We start from the raw sequence: 19,754 nt of genomic DNA on the forward strand, positions 1-19,754 counted from the left end.
TTGTGGTTAGTGGTAACTGACTTAAATGTTTGTACTCGCTGTGATATATTGTTTTATTATTGTTGCTTGCTTTTTTTCCACAGGTACACTTGCACTTATAGCAGTTCATGTTGTTTAATTGTAACTTGTTTAACTACATGCTCTTATGGTTCTTCCCTTTGGCACTTATTTTGGTTGTTCACAATGTGTGCTTCATGTTTTGGCTACTCGCAATGTTTTGTGGCTATCTCGTTGTTATGATCAGTGACTTATGCACTTTGTAAAGCTCTCTCTTGGAAGTCGCTTTGGATAAAAGCGTCTGCTAAATGAATAAATGTAAATGTAAATAGAACTTGAGACACATGCAATAGAGACAGAGTATATTATTATCTTTGGATTTAAACAATTGCCATTCCAATCCAAAGTCATTTTATGGTTAATGTGTATGTAATGCGTATTGTGTAGGCTAATTATATAGCCTATAATTTTGAAGAAAAATCAAATTGCCATGGATCACGAAGGGATTGCAAAATGCCTGTAAAAAAAAGAACAAACTATATAGAGATTTCATAAAGCATAGATCATTGGAGGTAGAGAATAAATATAAAAAATATAAGAATAAATTAACTGCTATTTTACGAGTAGCTAAACAGGATTACTACAGTAAATTATTAGATAGAAATAAGAAATATGAAAGGGATTTGGAATGTATTAAATATTATTATCAAGAACAACTCTGGAAAAATTAATTTTCCAGAGTTTTTTTTACAAATAATGAACATTTAGAGGACAGTAAAGATGTGGTTCACAATTTCAATAAATATTTTGTAAGTGTGGGACCTAAACTGGCAGAAAAAATCCCTGATCCTACAACATCTGTAGCTCTGAATGAAACATTAATCAGCAGAAATCCTTATTCAATGTTTCTCACTGCAGTGGGAGAAAGTGAGATCTTGGATATTGTCAGTAAATGTAAAAATAAAAGGTCAACTGACTGTGATGGCATTGACATGACAATAATTAAGAAAGTAATTGAGGACATCATTCAGCCTCTGACTTACATCTGTAATCTGTCATTTCAAGTGGGTACATTTCCAGAAAAGATGAAAATTGCAAAAGTCATTCCACTTTATAAATCTGGGGACAGACACCATTTCACAAATTATAGGCCTGTTTCTCTACTTCCACAATTTTGGAAAATGATTTGTGGGTAGATTGGATACATTCGTAAACATAAACTCCTTTCTGATAGTCAATATGGATTTAGATCGCAAATATCTACATTTACATTGTCATTTAGCAGACGCTCTTATCCAGAGCGACTTACAGTAAGTACAGGGACATTCCCCCCCGAGGCAAGTAGGGTGAAGTGCCTTGCCCAAGGACACAACGTCAGTTGGCATGACCGGGAATCGAACTGGCAACCTTTGGATTACTAGCCCGATTCCCTCACCGCTCAGCCACCTGACTCCCCACATCTACAGCAATGGCAGTACTTGAATTAATAGAAGTCACTAGCTCCTTAGACAAAAAGAAATCTGCAGTTGGTGTATTTATTGATCTCAAAAAAGCATTTGACACAATAAATCATGAAATATTAATCAAGAAACTGGAGCGCTATGGTATCAGGGGAGTAGTCTTGCACTGGATGAAAAACTATCTAAGCAACAGGCAACAATTTGTGCAAATGGATGACTGCCAGTCATCTTGCTTGGACACTGTCTGTGGTGTCCCCCAGGGGTCAGTATTGGGACCAAAACTGTTTATTCTCTATATTAACGACATCTGTAAAGTTTCTAAAATACTTAAATTTGCACTGTGAAGCGCCGTCCTATGAGTTCTGAAGCATTTGGCTGAATCTGAGCAGATAATATTGCCCAAAACACTTCAGAATTCATCCTACTGCTTTTGTCAGCAGTCACATCATCGATAAATACAAGGGAACCAGTTCCATTGGCAGCCATACATACCCACGCCATAACACTACCTCCACCATGCTTCACTGATGAGGTGGTATGCTTTGGATCATGAGCAGTTCCTTCCCTTCTCCATACTCTTCTCTTCCCATCATTCTGGTACAAGTTGATCTTGGTCTCATCTGTCCATAGGATGTTGTTCCAGAACTGTACAGGCTCTTTTAGATGTTTTTTTTGGCAAACTCTAATCTGGTCTTCCTGTTTTTGAGACTCACCAATGGTTTACATCTTGTGGTGAACCCTCTGTATTTACTCTGGTGAAGTCTTCTCTTAATTGTTGACTTTGACACAGATACGCCTACCTCCTGGAGAGTGTTCTTGATCTGGCCAACTGTTGTGAAGGGGTTTTTCTTCACCAGGGAAAGAATTCTTCTGTCATCCACCACAGTTGTTTTCCGTGGTCTTCCGGGTCTTTTGGTGTTGCTGAGCTCACCGGTGCGTTCTTTCTTTTTAAGAATGTACCAAACAGTTGATTTGGCCACACCTAATGTTTTTGCTATCTCTCTGATAGGTTTGTTTTGATTTTTCAGCCTAACGATGGCTTGCTTCACTGATGGTGACAGCTCTTTGGACTTCATATTGAGAGTTGACAGCAACAGATTCCAAACACAAATACCATACTTGAAATGAACTCTAGACCTTTTATCTGCTCCTTGTCAATGAAATAACGAACTCCCTTTATGAGGGAATAACATACACCTGGCCATGGAACAGCTGAGCAGCCAATTGTCCACGGTGTAATTCCTACACCGTTCACCTGATTTGGATGTAAATACCCTGAAATTAAAGCTGAAAGTCTGCACTTAAAGCACATCTTGATTGTTTCATTTCAAATCCATTGTGGTGGTATACAGAGACAAAATGATGAAAATTGTGTCAATGTCCAAATATTTATGGACCTGACTGTAGCTGGGAAAATGGGCGAGGGGGCGCTCCGAGTTGCCACGGAAACAGCCTGCCGCGGAGCTCAGGGGCATCTCCTGGAGATCGTTAGAGCATCAGAGCAATCTACCTCGCTGTCGGATTTCTGAAAGAAACTATTACGATCAAAGCTCTGGAACGACACAGGGAACAAAATACTCTCAAGAGACCAGAGCCCACAGTACGGTGGAAACAACAGAGATAAATGGACCCAGGAGGTAGTTGTGCATTGCAGTTTGTATTGTTATATTATTATATTTCTGCATAAGATGTTTTATGATGTCTAAAATGTTGCTTTTGAGAGCAATCCAATTTTAAATCTAGCAATTTAAAAAAGAAAAATAACTAATAACAAATATCCTCAAAAACACCCTTGAACAGACATGGACAAAACCAAATTGACAGAGAAGATATTTGGCAGTAAACTAATGACAATCTGGCCAACTGCTGTGGCTGAAAATTATTAACTCCACATGATTGGCTACGTCTGTTCTGTGAGCATGCTGAACCCTCTTTCTTCTCCCCCAGCTCCTGCTAGTCAAGTCTGACAGGCTCCTCTGCCTCAGTCCTACTGCCCCTCTCCCTCTCCATACCTGCTGTACTGTACTTTCACAGAATACTGTCACAGAATACTGTCACAGAATACTGTCACAGAATACTGTCACAGAAACAGCACCATTACAACGTTCCGTTTTGAAGTGGTTTCATACGTGTCTGCCTGCAAGCTTGCTTTCCCTTGTTTGTCTGTCCTCACCTTAGCTAGCAGCTCAGAGTCGTAGAAGGGGTAGAGTTGGTAAGCTCCTCAAATACGTCTCGGATACAATAGAGGGGCCATGACGACGTAAGTCACACCGTGAAAGGAGATCTGGGACTCATCCTCAGCTTGCTAACACACAAAACACAGAGAGGCGGCTATTTAGTTTCATACTTACACAGCAGAAGACACAGATCATAGTGCGGCGCTAGCCATAGCAGTATCTGAGACCACCTGGACTCATCTCATCTATGCTGTCTCTGGTTACCAAGTTCTGAGACATTGTGCAGAAACAGTCATCAGAGCAGTCGTAAGTTTTGATGGTCCCATACAGACGGACTCATCAGATCCACTTAAAATTATATTCGTTTAGATCTTCTCTGATGTGATCCTCTGTGATGCTGAATGATGCTCTGTGATGCTGAATGAATCTCTGTGAGGCTCTATGAGGCTCTGTGATGCTGAATGAAGCTCTATGAGGCTCTGTGATGCTGAATGAAGCTCTGTGAGGCTCTGTGATGCTGAATGAAGCTCTGTGAGGCTCTGTGATGCTGAATGAAGCTCTGTGAGGCTCTATGATGCTGTGTAACCTTCTTAGGGGCTTTTTGCTTGTGACATCTCACAGTTACAGGTTTCCCAGGTTTTCCTCCCTTCGGGGCTCCAGCCTGCATGGACCTCATGACCTCCACCGGCCACAGTCGACTCTTCAATGTCCTACGGGTCAAACTGAGCAAGGCAGTAAGTAGAAGGGTGTAATAGCATTTTTTGATATAGTTACTAAGAATGTATTTTTAATAGACTGAGGTTGTGTTTAAACAAATGGATGTTGCAGTTGGTCTTAAGGTATTTATGGTATTGGTTTATGATGCCTGATTGAGAAGCTAGGGGCACAGAGGTTGGGGGATGTTTGAGTTCTGTGGCCTAAAGGGAGATGGATAGATGGATTCAGTTGATCTAGCAGCCCTGACCTTTTGGCCAAGGAGATTGTGTCCTGTGTCCTGTTTGTGTTTCATTAAGGGTATCTTTACTGTCCTCATTTAGAGAAAGAGCCGTGACATCAAAAGACTTTGGTCACTTGACCTGGGGGGTTATATTGTCTTAACTGTCACTGAGCAGTGCTGACCAATCACAGAGTTCAGAAAAACCATTTGATCTAAAGTTTATATAAGGCAGGGTTTTGGGGTTGTTCTGTATCACTCTGGCGAACGACCTGTGGCTAGCACCTCCTTCGTTATGACTGATCACAAAGTACTTTGTTAAATCATGATCTGTATAAGCAAAATAAATTTATGGTAACCGCCATCACTTGACTATTCAAATCTACACAGTGCCACTGGAATTTTTCCATTTCACTTGGTGGCCAGTACGGGGATCCTCGATTGGTCTACGGCGTTCAGCAGGCGGCTCCCCTCAGCGAATTGATCTTCCGGCAAAAAGCCGCCTTTCCTTCCGCCATGCGCTAGACAGCAGGGCCAGGGGGGGCGCCCGTTGGACGTTTTGTGGCTGACGCGGGATCCTGAAAGAACCGGTAAATATTATTTTGTGGCTTCTGTGTAATTTGAGTTGTCTAAATGTGTGTTGTTTAGACTATGGTCAATAATTCGGTTTAGTTAGTAATAGGGCGGAGACTGGAGAAGAGCTTTGTCCTGTGCGTATAAGTCGTACAAATTGGGAGAACGTTGGAACGTTGGTCCCGTTACGTTAGAGTCGTACAAATTGGGGGAACGTTGGAACGTTGGTCCCGTTACGTTAGAGTCGTACAAAAAAGCATGCAGGAAATGTGCTGACGAGCGCATAAAGGGTAATAATTCACACGTGATATCGTGCTGTGTGTCTTTAAGGCCCTGGGAAATTGGGTCAGGAAATGTATTGATTTCTGAGTCCCAAGAGTAAAAAGTATACTTTAGAGGATTGGTAAAGATTAAATTGGTAAAGAGTAAATTGGTAATCAGCTGAGTGTTTAAAAAAAAAAAAAGTAAAGAAAAGGGAAAAAGTGAAGAAAGGCCTGAATTATGAAATTTCAAAGTTAGTAACGCGCGCGTGTTCATTTTTTGTTTTAATTGCAAGTTATGTTTTTTGAGGTTAAAAGAAGTATGAGTAACTAATGGTGTCTATTATTCAACCTATATACAAATTACAAAAATCAAAATTTTAATTATTTTTCAAAACTTTAATTATTTTTCGGTTTGAATATTTGTAATTTATGATTGTGCAGTTATTTTCATTGAAAGTTGTGAAGTCGGAATTTAATTGTTTTTAGAAAAGAAAAGGGGTAATTGTGTCTTTATTTTCCGTTGTTGGTTATCGTTTATGGATTGTAATTCTGAAAATGAATGGTCTGGAGACAGAATTGACCTGTCCAAACATCGATTACATGAAGCAAAAGTATGGTAACGATAGTTTATTGCAAATGCAAATATGGATTGATAAATGTGGATTTTCGAGTGTGGAGTCGTTTTGTTTTAAGGACCTTATTGTATTGCGAAATGGGTTCGTGGAGAGAAATAGATACACAATTTTTTTTTGAAGTGGAGAAAAGAATAGATTTTAGCCTGATTGGAGAGCTTTTTTTCTGATTGGATGGAGATAGGTAGAGGGATAAAGAAATATTAGGACAGAATAGTGTGGGGAATTTTTCATCTATTTCCCCACAGATTCTGTTCCGCAAACAAATTTCGCCTCATCCGCAGCCAGGGGTGTTGCGGCAGGATGTGCGGGCGCATGAGGGTTTGCGGGAATGCGAGAACAGAATAAGAAGAGGTCAGACATTTGCCATTTCTTCTGACAGCCGGTTATATCTAGGAAAAGTCAAGAAAGTAGGATCCTGGAATGTTTTTTATAGATTTGCTTTGGATTCCCGCAAAGATTGAAGCTTGTGCCTTGACTTGCAATTGCCATTGTGTTTCAAAGAAGGAAAGGTTAAAGTCCTCTCCGGAACAAAGGGTTTGAGTCCCTGTTGTGTTTGGAATAAGTGGTGTTGTGGGCTATGGTCGAAGCTGATGCAGAGCGTGTTGACATGCTGTTGAAAAACATGTAGGCCAACACGAATTGCTAGGTCAATCCAAAATGCGTGCTTTAATTGTGGGAATTTGAGCAAAATGTACGTGAATGTCCGGAGATGTGTCATCACTTGAACGTTTTCTGGAAATTGTGAGCGAACTCTCGCAAAATCAGAGGGGTTCGTGACCGGAAGTTGAGTTCCGAAATGGTGGCGTACAATGTTTATCGGTTATGACACTGTTGGTAGAGGAGAGACGATTGACTTGTTATATTGTTTTACAACTCTGTGTTAACCGTTATATATTTGATGTTAGACTTTACATCGGTCTGATTACCGCCAGAAGGCATTTGTTTTTGAAGACGGAGGCATTCTGTTTTGAAAATGCTAATGTTAATTCTTTGACTGAATTCTCCACTTGAAAAGAGGCGCATGCGCTTGAGCCTAGCGGAAGTTGATTCTTTCAGTGAAGCTCATTCTGCGTGCAGTGCCCACACGTGAGTGCAAAAAAATAAAAATAAAACTTCACTCATTTTAATTGAGAATTTGACGTTGAATTGTGAAGTATATTGGTTGGGAAAACAGATGTGTTTCTGTTTCTTTGTCGAACTTAAGAAAATATTGTGAGTTGCCATACTCTTGATTTGGAAATTATGTACAGACCGATTTTCTATATTATGAGCTTGATTCGTTATTGAATAACGCGCTGGAAATTTAGTGTTTGGGTAGGATAATTGGTAAAAGGCCAGTTTTGGCAATAAAAGCGGTATTCATTTGAAGAATTACAATCCCGGGGTTATTGAAACTTTTATAGAAAGTTATGTGTTCAAACGGAAATGTTATGTTGTTTAAGGAATATTTTTGTTTATGTCTGGAAATGTTCGATGGTTTTATTTTTAATTTTGTGGGAGTTCACAGATGTTACTGTTGTTTAAAGAAATATGTAAAGGGTTATGAAGAAGTGATTAGAAAGATTGAGCCAGTCCGAGGGACTTAAGTGTATACAAGGGGAACTAGTTAGAGAGACTGAATTGCGATTGTTGTCAAGGGCAAAGGTACTACATATGTGTGTTTATTGCTGCTGAGATGATTTGTTGAAATGTGTTGGGTTTGGTGGTATTCATATTTACCTATTTAAATGGACTTGAAGTTGAAGCTTTGTCCAACCAGAATGCTAATACATGGGTAAACTGTCATTCTCTGGCGAGTGATATTAGGTGCATTTGTAGATTTCGGAGCCAAATTTTTACGTTGAAAATAAAATAGTACTAATGGTTGATAGAATTGTAAAGGTTGTAATTGTAAAGAAAATCTAGGCTGTGACTGTTGGTTAATGGCTAATGGTGAAAACGTGGAGGAAGTGCATTTTGTTCTGTCCTGAGACAAAGGAGAGTCCAGGAAGTTGAATTTGCAACTATGGCAACGACATTGGCTAACAAACTAACAGACCGACAGGCGGGTACAGGCTAGTAAAGGAATTGCAGCTTGATATTTGAGATCCAGGATGAGTAACCGCATGACGCATGCGCAGATGGAAATTGAGAAATTGACCAAGACGAAAATTTAGAGAAATAGATAAATTTGAAGCGAATTTACATATTAATTTGGTTATTTTTGAAATATGTTGGGTGATGAGTATTTTGAGACATTTGCTAACAAGGTTTTGTTTGTTTGAGGACATTTTAAATGAGTTTCAGAAATTCCGAGGAAAGGTGGGGGCTAAAAAGTCCCGTTACGATGAGTTTTACAAAGGTGATCCCAGAGGGTGTAATTCTGCATAATTATGTGAGTATTAATGGTGAAAGATGTGTCCGTTTAGATGAATTCGAAGTTTGGTGGTTTACGAATGTATGATTTAACATTTGTTCTAAATCCTAGCCAAACAGGGAGGTAGGAGCCTTTCAGACCAGAACTTGTATTTACGAGCGGAAAATCTGTGGTGTGTGATGGTCTCCATAAAAATGCAGAAATTAGACCCTGGTTCATAAATTAGTTCTAATTGGATTGGAAAAGTTATACTTTAGCAAAATTAAGTGAATAGATGGTAAACGCCAACTATCTGTGTTGTTTAAAAGAGAAAAAAAGGTTGAGAGTTTTTTGCTTTGTTCCAGAGGGCGCTGTTTTTTTGATTCGAGTTTTGAAATGCGCGATGGTTTATTTGAGTTGATACACTAACAAAGAGTAATTGAGATAGCTGGTAAATATAGGAATATTCAAAGGTGTATACATTACATGCTTTGATAAAACTTTTGAGGTGTTAAAGAATAAGGTTTTGTTTTACGGGTTTATGTTAAATTGTGAATTTAAAGGTTTAAAAGAAAAAGGGAGAGTTTATATTTTCTTTTGTCTTAAGGGCATGGTACAATGTTTTGGGATAAACAGTTAGGCTGTGATGAGGTTGTATCATTATAGTATTGGTTCATAAAGAGGGTTATGATAATTTGGTTTTGAAATAATTTGGGAAGACTCATTAAGTCTGATAAATTGTGGTGTGATGGTTGTGCTAAGTAGCTTGTTCTGGACTGCAGCCAAAGCAAGTTATGAAGTTCTACCTATCTAACCTATATAGAAATATAGATGGGGTATAAGTTTGGTTAATGGTTACATTAAGAACATTTTATGGTCTATGTTTTATTTTGGAATCATACAGATTAAATTCTGGTTTAGGGTAGTGATGCTAGTTTTCTACATGTCTTGGAAAAAGAGAGAGTTGATTTGGTGAATTTAAATACAGGGAAAAATTAAAAGGGAATCTGAAATTTAAAGGTATTCATTTGAACTGTTCCTAAAGGTTTTTTTTGAAGAAAAGATAATAAGAGACTAAACGTTGAGGTTATTCGTAATTTGGCTGTTTTCTAAAATAGTTTTATTTTATACTAATTGGTTCAAAAGTAGTTTGCTTCAGTGTAAGCTTGTTAATTCATAAAAGGGAAAAGAGTTAAAATATTTACTGATAGTTAAATACGTCATTGGTGTTACATATGATTTTGGGAAAGGTATGGAAACAGGAAGTTTCTTAGTTTGATCTGGGACACAACTTGCTGTATGCAAATGTGGAATTCACTCTAACAATTATGATTATTCCACAGGGAAAATGCTAGTGCTGATACTAGCTGGAGCAGTTTCTAGATTGCCTGAATGCATTGATGAACTAACTAGAATATGTTTTTGATGTGATATGTTTACAGGAAGTGATGAGATGATGTTGCTATGTCCGGATGAGCCTAACTTGACAAATTTGGGCTTACAGGACTCTTTTGAGGAAAATTGTTGTGTGACCTTGATACAACATTTGTTATGGATTCTTTAAGGGAAGCGCAGGCTTCTTAGAGAGGAAGAGATGACGTTTAGGAATTTATGACTGACTGATGACTGACTAATCTAAACAGAGAGTGACTATGGGGGTTTTAGCTTCAGTAGTTTGGATTTGTGATAGGATTGTGAGGGTTTGATATGATATTGCTGAGTTGAAAATATTGGACTGTATTTAACCCAGAGTGAGAATTTTGTTTTGTTTGAGTATATTTGATAAGAATTACAGAATACAGCGGACAGATGGAGAAAGGAATGGTGGAATGGAGATTCGAACTTGGACAAATCCACAAGAAAATGCGTTTTGGAAAAAGGAAGGATATGAGAATAAAAAATGGAGGTTGTATGGTCTGCATAAAACATTTATCTTGAGATTTTGCTAAGTTAACACATGGAAAGATCATGCCTCTACAGTTTGTGTGATATCAAGAAGAATGCATTATTTTAGCATACAAGAGGATTTGTAATGGATGCATGGTCATTTTGTTAATACTTCATATGTGGGACAAGTATTATGAGAAAAGGAATTTAAACACGATAAGCTTCACAGTTAAGGTTAGAGAAACTATTTGGGTATTGATAGATGGATTTTGTAGAGTTAAATTTTTGGAGAAGTGATACTGTTTAATGATTGTTGATGGGAAGAAGTTTTAGACTTCTCAGGGGCTCAGTGATCAAGCTTTTGTTAATTTAGATTATTTTCGATGGAATTTTTCTTTGAAGTTATGTACACACTTGTTTAAGGAAGTTATTTTGGTGTTGATAGGATTCAACATTGTGTTAATCACTTCAGTTGAATGAGAGAACAGAACTTTGAAGACGAAGTCAGACGACAAGAAGTCAGTTACCTTTAACTCTGTGAGAATGTGCTTGTTTATCACTGTGCAACCTTTTTGGAGTCTATTTTGTGTGAGATTCACAGGCAGGTGAAGGAGACTATTCCTATGACTGGACCGCTGCATGATTTGATACTGGATGACTGGATCGTGGTGAAGGACCTGAAACGCCTGGTAGAAACCCAAGGTGGACGGGGCCATACCAGATTCTCCTGACGACCAATTCGGCGGTTAAGATCGAGGGGAGAGCAACGTGGATACACGCTAACCATTGCAAGCGTGCACCTTGTCTGGAGACGGAAGCAGAGGATACGCGTTCTGCGTAGTACCAAGGAAATTTCCGAGCTGTACGTGAAGTGCAGTGTCGTTGAAAGTTGCCCTGAGCAATTTGATCGTCGTTTGCAATCGATTCGACTAGACTACACCGCCAGACAGAAGTTTGTCTACAAGCCAACTGAAGATGGCCACTACGGATACACGACCATGGCATCAGTTCCGACAACCTGGACTTTGTGGTATACGGGGTGCAGTGGGTTTTGTCTTGGGAATGGCATTTCTTATTGCTCTTAATGTATTTTTGCTTTTGTATTTGAATAAAAGTATGCATAATTCTGATGATACTATGACAATAGATCCAATGACTTCAACTGTTTCACCTGCAACGTTCCAGATGTTGAAAAGTGATGAGAGAGAGGTTGTAGATGAAATGGAATCGGAGATGGAGTTTAATTCTTGGTATCAGAGACGAGCTGCTCCTGTTGGTTCTTTTGATAGTGGAATTTACATAGATGATATTGGAGTACCAAGAGGGGTGCCTACTGAGTTTAAAGCTAGAAATCAGGTAGCTGCAGGACTAGAATCATTCTTTTGCGTACATTGTACGGTTAACAAAAATGTGGATTGGATTAATTATATATATTATAATCAGCAAAGTTTTATTAATTACACTGTTGATGCGATTTCTGGACTATCAGAACAATTGGCTAAGACTTCAGAGATGGCATGGCAAAACAGGATTGCTCTAGACATGTTGTTGGCTGAAAAAGGGGGTGTTTGTGTACTTTTCAATAATACATGTTGTACGTACATTCCCAATAATACAGCGAGTGATGGGTCAGTCACTAAAGCATTATCAAGCATGCGTACTTTGAGATTAGAATTGTCTGAACATTCTGGATTTGATGATTCAAAAGGAGTTTGGTCATGGATTGACGGTTCTTGGGAAATGTTTGGTAAATGGAAGGCAGTTCTTCTGTCTGTTTTGTGTGGAATAGGTGTCATTTTGTTGATACTATTGTTTTTGGCTTGTTGTCTGTTTCCCTGTGTAAGGAAGATTGTGGAAAAGACAATGGCTAAATCATTTGCTGTTCAAATGATGAACTATAGTCCCTTAGAGGATTCTGACTGGGTTCCACCATTTAAGGATGAAGAGGCTACTGTGAGTGATATGTAATTCTCTTGTTATTTTTGGGGTTATGTTTTGATTAAAGGGGGTTACTTTATTTTCTTGCATCCATATCTGTATGGATGTTTTTATATTTTTGTATGCTTATGTTTTTGTATGCCTTTGTTGTTTAAAAAAAAAAAGTAAGGAATGTAATGGCATTTTTTGATATAGTTACTAAGAATGTATTTTTAATAGACTGAGGTTGTGTTTAAACAAATGGATGTTGCAGTTGGTCTTAAGGTATTTATGGTATTGGTTTATGATGCCTGATTGAGAAGCTAGGGGCACAGAGGTTGGGGGATGTTTGAGTTCTGTGGCCTAAAGGGAGATGGATAGATGGATTCAGTTGATCTAGCAGCCCTGACCTTTTGGCCAAGGAGATTGTGTCCTGTGTCCTGTTTGTGTTTCATTAAGGGTATCTTTACTGTCCTCATTTAGAGAAAGAGCCGTGACATCAAAAGACTTTGGTCACTTGACCTGGGGGGTTATATTGTCTTAACTGTCACTGAGCAGTGCTGACCAATCACAGAGTTCAGAAAAACCATTTGATCTAAAGTTTATATAAGGCAGGGTTTTGGGGTTGTTCTGTATCACTCTGGCGAACGACCTGTGGCTAGCACCTCCTTCGTTATGACTGATCACAAAGTACTTTGTTAAATCATGATCTGTATAAGCAAAATAAATTTATGGTAACCGCCATCACTTGACTATTCAAATCTACACAGTGCCACTGGAATTTTTCCATTTCAAAGGGTGTTGGTGAGATGAAGGATAGCCACACTATTCATTGTTATAGATATTGCATATGTTGAAAGCAGGGATCTCAATGGAGTTTAGCTGATCTCAACGGGGTGCAACTGCTGAAGTCCATCTCACCAGACAGCTCCCCCTGCATCCAGGAAGCAGCGTCGCAACGTATCCCAGCTCACTCTCTTTTTGTTAGTCTCAGCGTCAATACGGAAATCTCTATCCTAGGAAACACAAGGACGGTGATCAAGAAATGGGGATTCATTTACTGTAAATCTTAATGCTTTATATTTTTAGGATGAACACTATTATGGGTAAAATCTATTGCCTTTCATATGGTTCTAGGTAGCACCTCGGTATGTAGGTTAGAGTACCTCTATGCTTGTCAGGTCTCCATCCTCCAGCTCGATGGGGTCTCCCTCAATGGACAACCCTGGGATGAACTGAGCTCCAGGTGCCAACAGGGGCCCCAGAGGCCACTTCCTGGGCCTGCCTACAGTTTCTCACTCTCCACCTACTTTTAGTAACACATAGTATTTAAATAATATTTTAAGTTCAAAAGCACCATTGTGGCCTGAACAGCAGTTTACTATGTTGATAGGAGCTTCATCATTGTATAAAGATGACCTAATGTCTCTCTTACCTCGGCTGTGAAGGGTATCTGCAGTGCAGCCACATAGTCGGACTCCAAGGCAGGGTTCCACACCTCCGGGACGGAGTAGGCTGTCTCCACCGTCACCTTCAACAGGTTGGATTCTGACAGATGGACAACAGAGAGCAGAGGCTCTGGCACACAGATGATCACATCTAAAAATGGCTGGGTACCAAGCAGAAAGGGGTAGAGAAATCACAGACAAGCTCTCGTACAGCAAAGATACATTCATAATAATCATTTCTTGTGTCCTGTTGTGATTATACTCAACACATCCTCTAGAATTGCTGGGTATAAAGGTTGAGAAACTTGATGTTAACGTTTCAGAATCAGACACATTTATGGATCCCAGAAATTTGCATCTTACGCAGTCCATTCACACACATAAAAGATTTATAGGCATGCGGTTAAATGTAAAAGGCACAGATTAACATACATAGGTCAATACATAATACATAAAAACAAAAGCATAAATGATAATAATAAAAAAACATATACTGTAAATAAAAACATTATATAAATAATCGAGTTTAAAATAATGTAACAGTCCTGACCACTGACTAAAGTCAGTGTTTAAGAGCCAGTGGAAGGAATGAAAGACTTTTAGTGCAGCGGTTTGTTTTCCTAAGGGCACCAGCCAGAAGGTGAATTCATTGTACAGAACATGGTCAGGTTGGCTGATAACTACTTTTACTTTCTGGGCCACCTGTTTCTCCCAGAGGGAGCCCAAGTCTCTTTGCTGGGTTCCAGTTATCTTAGCAGGCTTTCACGATAGCATTAAGGCTCTGCTTGTCCTTCACAGACAACACATTTAACCGGCAAATACATGAGAAAGTGAAAAGACTTGATCCAAAATTACATCAAATGGTATCACAAAATAGTTAAGCTTCTGCATTAAGTGTATTATTTGCGGTCTACTAGGGGTGCAACAATTCAACAAGGTTCGGTTCGTTTTTTTGGGGTCACGGTTTCGGTTTCAGTTTGGTTTGTTTAGCAAATTAGGGGGAAGAAAAAACATTACCATTTCAGTGTTCTCTCTGTATTTTCTGTATATCCGGCGTAGAAGTGGGAGGTCCCAGAGCGCAGAAGGGGGGTGGATCAAAACGGGGGTTGTAGGAAACCAAAAAACCGAACACAAAAAAAATACACTGCCTACATAGCTTCTCTGACTAAAAAAACCTGCTTGTACATCAGGGCAATGTATATTTCATAACATGCACTGCATGTGAAACGTTAAAGCAGCAATTATCCATCGGATTAAATTAACCAAAAAAAAAGCAATTAAAACCGTTCAGCTATCAAAAAATTCAGCAGTTTCAGGCCATTCCTGCTATGACTTTTCAGCTTTGTACCTCTTATGCTTGAATTAATATAAATCAATATTCATAATATTTTTAACATGGTTTTCCAATTGAGTTTTCTTTCAAATCCTCTCAAACTTCTTAAAACTTCTTCAACTTCCAAATCCTTCTTCTTCCTCAATCTTTCAGCTAGAGCCACCATTTAAACTAAAAAATGTTGACAAAACCCTAAACTATTTTTAAATAATTCAGCTTTTTGATATCGATTGATTTGCATCTAGGTTAACTTGTTTGAGGTGTGGATTCTAGCTAACACAGTGGCAACCATACAAACACGCGCCACTCAGTCTCTTACACAGGTGATTGGTATTAGCTGATTAGTGAAGACACAAGACAAGCTTTTCAGTCAACTTGTGAAAGATTCATAATCTTTTGTGTCTATTCCAATATGTAATGATAGTATTCAATGACACAAATCTGTGTTCTAGAAAGAGTGGTCTGGAGTCGCAGAGGTCCGATAATATCAGCTTTAATGCAGCAGTTGGAAATCAACAAGTACAGAGCTCTGGGGTTGTCTAAGTTTCCCTACCCGCAACAGAGTTTGGGCTGGTTCAGGAAGTCCAACTCGCTATCTTTCCCTGCCCCAGCATATTATATACAATGCAATTGAAACACAAGTATCAAAAAGGGTTCAGCTTGTTCTCTCGTGCGTCAGGGAGTTGTTCTTGCCTACGCGTCACACCTGCTCGGGTGCCATCTCCACCCAGTTTCAAGGTTGTTTCTGAAAATGAAGAGATAGAGACACAAAGAACAGCCTGCTCCCCACACCCTGTGTGAGACACCATGTTTAAGCCTGAGCACACTTCTCAGATCATAAGACAGAACTTTAATAAGCACAATGCATAACTTTACTAAGCACAATATATTCTTTACTTGTCTCATTAAAAGACTAAGAGCACCATAACACAACTACTACCACTACTGATACTGCTATATTTTATGCCACTAGTACAACTACTAATTCTGCAGATGCTGCTAATATCTCTTTTACTAACTACTTCGCTAATGGAACTGTTTTGTTCTACTACGCCACTGAGTGCGTTCACTTGACCATGAGAAACCCGATTACTGGCAATTGTCGGTTTATGCCATTAATACGATTACTCCGTTTACATGTGTAATTAGTTATGCGATTACTCAATAAACGCGTCTACATGATTCTTTTTATTAATCGTTGTATGCTCCACGGACAAAACTTGCACCCCCATCATCCTTCTGCAACAAAGTGTCGCCGTGTCTTCCTGTATCTGCTGTATGTTTCATTCAATCAACACATTGAATCCTACTAAGAAAGCCGAGTAAACGCACTCAATGCACACATCTGCTACTGCTATTACTATCCCAACTATAATTTCAGCTGTTAAGACTATAATATTCTTTTTATGACTAGCTAGCCTAGGCCTACTTCTTCTTCTGTTTAACAGTTCAGCTTTCAGCTTCTCCCGCATTGTATTTCAGCTCTTAGCGTTGTTAGATGATGCAGTTCAGTTTCCACACTGCCTCTTTTGTGTGACTCACACATTTTTAAAATTCATTTCAGCTTGCAGGTATTTTCTCATTTCTGTATTTTCTGCAATTTAAGAAAAATAATTTCATCTTTCAGCATTCCAACGCATTTTCAGCAGGAAATGCTTTACTAGTTCTTCCTTGACACCTTTCAGCGCCTTCAAATCTTCAGCTATTAAAACCGTTCAGCTATCAAATATTCAGCAGTTTCAGGCTATGACTGCTATGACTTTTCAGCTTTCTATCTCTTATGTTTGAATTAATATAAATCAATATTCATAATATGTTCAACATGGTTTTCCAATTGAGTTTTTTTCCAAATCCTCTCAAACTTCTTAAAACTTCTTCAACTTCCAAATCCTTCTTCTTCCTCAATCTTTCAGCAAGAGCCACCATTTAAACTTTAAAATGTTGACAAAACCCTAAACTATTTTTTTTAAATCAACTTTATGATATCTATTCAACTTTTTTCAATATCACTGATTATGTTTCATGACTTTTTCAAGCCGTTTCTGAGATTTACATGGGTGTGTACGTGAACGCCTAGAGTGCAGACTGAAACGCTTAGAGTGGAGGGGAGCTTCGAAATCTTCTTCAAAAAATATTTATAGTTTGCCAGCATTGCCACAATTTTCACTCTTCATGCTTCATTTTTGGATCAATAGATAGCTAATTTTGTGCTGGTTGTAGACAGTTGTCTGTGGAATCCAACAGACTTACACATTTGTTCAGAGCCCCACGAAAGCGAGACAAAGTCCAACTCTCTCCCCATAGAGACCAATGCAAATCTGGTGACAAATTCGTCAGAGAAAGCAAAAAGAACAAGATTTTGAAACTGCCGGTAGAGTCGTATTTCTGACCGCACAGACATCTAAAGGACATCTCTGGTTTCGGCAGAGTCTTGGGTCTCGGAAAATATCCTTATTTTTTGGATTGGACATATAGTTTTGCGTCTAGGTTAACTTCTTTGAGGTGTTGATTCTAGCTACATTTCTGTTATTCTCTGCCCTCAGCGCTTTAGCAATCATAGCTGCACCATCACCGTGGCAACGACAGACACTCACCACTCAGTCTCTCACACAGGTGATTGGTATTAGCTGATTAGTGGAGTCACAAACCAGAGTTTGATAGTATTTCAACCTTTTACAAGAGGTGACTCTGCAGGTGCTGCTAATATCTCTTTTACTACTATTGCTAATGGAACTGTTTTATTCTACTACGCCACTGAGTGTGTGTACTTGACCATGAGAAACCCGATTTCAAGCAATTGTCAGTTTTTGCCAATAATACGATTACGACGATTACGATGTGTAATTAGTTATGCGATTACTCAATAAACGCGTCTACATTATTCTTTTTATTAATCGTTGTATGCTCCACGGACAAAACTTCACGGACGCACCATCATCCTTCTGCAACAAAGTGTCGCCGCATGTCTTCCTGTATCGGCTCTACTGCTGTATGTTTCATTCAATCAACACATTGAATCCAACTAAGAAAGCCGAGTAAACGCACTCCATGATAGGCTACAGCTGCTACTGCTATTACTATCCCAACTATAATTTCAGCTGTTAAAACTATAATATTCTTGTAACGGCTAGCTAGCCTACTTCTTCTGTTTAACCCTCGTGCTGCCTTCGGGTCACATGACCCAAAGGTTCATAACGAACCATTGTTGTGTTTACCCAATTTTACCCAATACAAAAACAAATAAAAATAATTTTCTTTTAACCATTCCAATGTGGGGGGTCTGAGACAGCCCGACAGTTAAAAGAAAATGCTTCACTTTGTTTTTGTATGAGGTAAATTTGTCGCAATACGACGGTGGGTCACAATGACTGATGGGTCAGAATGACCCGAAGATAACACAAGGGCTAACAGTTCAGCTTTCAGCTTCTGCTTATTAAAGATCCTGGACCTGGAAACGAGTTTTAAGTTCGCCACACCACAGAATAATGTGTTATTAACTACCCATCCAAATTTGAATGAAAAAATAACACAGACAATTATGTTAAATTAGGCTTTGAAATCGTGAAAAAATCAGCAGTCTTCTCTGCTTGAGACTGGGGGGGCGTGTCGTCTGAAGGAGCTGAAGCTCCGCCCCTCGCTGCCTAGTGCCTACCTCCGACCCAGATAATGGACGCTATGTCAAGCCGAACAAAACCGTATAGAATTAGAATTTATTTGTTCAATGAGTGAAACATACAGATGCATATAAATGAAATGTTCCCCTAAGCTGTAACAGTAAAAATGGACACCAGAGACAGCAGACAGTGAGCTCTCCAACTAGGCTACTTCTAACACATTAGCTACCATTTCACCAAAATACCATCATTCTACACCGAGTAGCCTAATATCAATTTAGCGGTTTGCACTAACTCATAACAGAGATACCTCTGGAAAACTTATCTAGTATAATTATAACAAGCACACAGAACTGAGTGATGAACTGCTGGCGGCGGTGTATAATGTTATGGCAGTTTTTTACATAGTTACAATATCTATGTTTCTTTAAGCGGTAAAAAGTAAGTTCCTTTGTTATAGACAGACGAATGTTAGAAACTGAGGCTCTGTGGTGTGGTTTACTCTGTAGAATGGACACTCAGATTGTCTTAAGGTATTTATGGTGTTGTTTTATGATACCTAACTAAGAGCCAGAGGGTCTTAGTTAGGTCTGGGGGAGATTGTTATCTCAGTTGAGCGAGCTGACCTAACCTTTTGGCCAAGGAGATTGTGTCCTGTGTCCTGTTTGTGTATCATTAACCATCTCCTCATTTAGAGAGGGAGCTGGGGCATCAAAGAACTGTGGGACACTTGATGTGGAGTCAAACTGTCACTGAGCAGTGCTGACCAATCACAGAGACCGCTATATTGATGGATTGACCATCAGAAGAACAATTTGTTCTAAGTTTATATAAGGCAGGGTTTTAGGGTTGTTCTTCACCACTCTCTCGAACGACCTGTAGGTTACATCTGCATGTCTTTCGCTATGCAGGAAATGCATGTTCTAGTTTGAAAAAGTTAAGCACATTTTGTTGTAACGAGACTAACAGCTAGCCTACTCAACCAGCACAAGCGCAAGTGTCACTTGAAGTGCCTCCCCCTCTGTCTTAACCTGAAAATTCACCTCAAAACGCATCGAAAATGCAAACACAAGCTTTTTGTGGAACTTCAATGGGGAATAAAGACTAACAAGATATAACAACTTTGAACACTACACAAACAGTAATTTATTTTTTCATTTCGGCAAATAATTTTCCATAGT

This window comes from Osmerus eperlanus, chromosome 2, assembly GCF_963692335.1.
Source record: "Osmerus eperlanus chromosome 2, fOsmEpe2.1, whole genome shotgun sequence".
NCBI classification, from domain to species: domain Eukaryota; kingdom Metazoa; phylum Chordata; class Actinopteri; order Osmeriformes; family Osmeridae; genus Osmerus; species Osmerus eperlanus.